Below are 1,898 nucleotides of genomic sequence, written 5' to 3' on the forward strand. Positions count from 1 at the left end.
GCAGGAGCTTGGCCAATCTGAAGCCAGGAGCCAGCAGCTTCTCTTAGGTCTCCCATGCATGTACAAGGGCCCAATCACTCAGGCCATCCTCTACTGCTTACCCAGGCCATTAACAGGCAGCTGGATCTCTGAAGCGGAGCAGCCAGGATCCAAACCGGTATCCATATGGGATGCTGGCACCGCAGGTACAGGCTTAAGCTACTACGCCACAAGGCCAGCCCTTGATACAGTAACTATTACCTAGATCATTGCTAATCACTTTAGTAGAGAAAAGACAAAAAAGAAAAAAGAAAAAAAAAAAAAAACAGAAACAGACAACCTCATACAAGGTCTTAAAACTTTTGCCCAGATGCTGGATTCTGTCCCGGTTGCTCCTCTTCCAGTCCAGCTCTCTGCTGTGGCCCGGGAGGGCAGGGGAGGATGGCCCAAGTGTTTGCGCCCTGCACCCGCATGGGAGACCAGGAGGAAGCACCTGGCTCCTGGCTTTGGATCGGTGCAGCACGCCAGCTGCAGCACGCTGGCCATAGTGGCCATTTGGGGGGTGAACCAATGGAAAAGGAAGACCTTTCTCTCTGTCTCTCTCTCTCTCTCTCTCTCACTGTCTAACTCTGCCTGTCAGAAAAAAAAAAAAGAAAAAAAAAGAAAAACTTTTGCCCAGAAATGACATATGTCACCTTGTGTTTATACTTCATTAGCCAAAACAAGCAACATGACTCTGCTAGATTCAACAGATAAGAAGACTGCAATCTATGACGTGTGCAGAAGGAGAACAACAAGAAATATCTGCTGATCCACACTGTTGTTCATCTCAGATGGATCTCAAAGGATGAATAGGAGAGATGAAAAGGAGAACACCCATGAAACTGAAGGAGAAACTTGAACAGAGATACAGAGGGTGGGAGGTGTGGTTCAATCAGAGAGTGCCTGAAATTAATGTGGGGGGAGGGGGCCCACACTGTGGTGTAGTAGGCCAAGCCTCCACCTGCAGCGCCAGGATCACATTGGACACCGGTTCACGTCCCAGCTGCTCCACTTCCAATCCAGCTATCTGCTTATGGCCTGAGAAAGCAATAGAGTATGGTCCAAGTGCTTGGGCCTCTGCACCCATGTGGGAGACCTGGAAGAGGTTCCTGGCTCCTGTCTTTGGATAGATGCATCTCCAGCCTTGCAGCCATTTGGGGAGAGAACCAGTAGATGGAAGACCTTTTTCTCTGTCTCTCCCTCTCTCTCTCTGTAACTCTGCCTCTCAAATGAATAAATAAATCTTTTAAAAAAAAATGAATGTGTGGGAGATGAGGTTAGAAAGGAGGGTTGACTTTATTAACAGAAAGCCTTGAAATTAAGCCTTTTGGACTTACAATATTGTAAGAATGAGTAATTTTAAGTGTATTGGACATGTGTTTTCAGTAAGATGGTCTAGATAAACAAGAATTTGGAAGCTATTGTAATACAGAAGAACAAGTGAACGTCTAAACAAGGACTGTGGCAGTAGGGATAGAAAAGTGGAGGCTAGAAACTTTGGAGCTCAAACTGGATATGAGGTGACACTGAATGGTGACCATTATTCCATTTTAGTTTACATTGGATGACTGGAAGAATGATGTTGACATTTCTTATGACACAAAGGACAACACAGGGAAAATTAACAATTTCGCTTTTGAAAACATTGAGTTTAGGGGCTGGCTCCATGGCTCACTTGGTTAATCCTCCGCTTGCGGCACCGGCATCCCATATGGGCACTAGGTTCTAGTCCCAGTTGCTCCTCTTCCAGTCCAGCTCTCTGCTGTGGCCCGGGAAGGCAGTGGAGGATGGCCCAAGTGCTTGGGCGCCTGCACCCTCATGGGAGACCAGGAGGAGGCACCTGGCTCCTGGCTTCGGATTGGCATATTTCCGGCTGT

This window comes from Lepus europaeus, chromosome 2 (genome assembly GCF_033115175.1).
Source record: "Lepus europaeus isolate LE1 chromosome 2, mLepTim1.pri, whole genome shotgun sequence".
Taxonomy (NCBI): domain Eukaryota; kingdom Metazoa; phylum Chordata; class Mammalia; order Lagomorpha; family Leporidae; genus Lepus; species Lepus europaeus.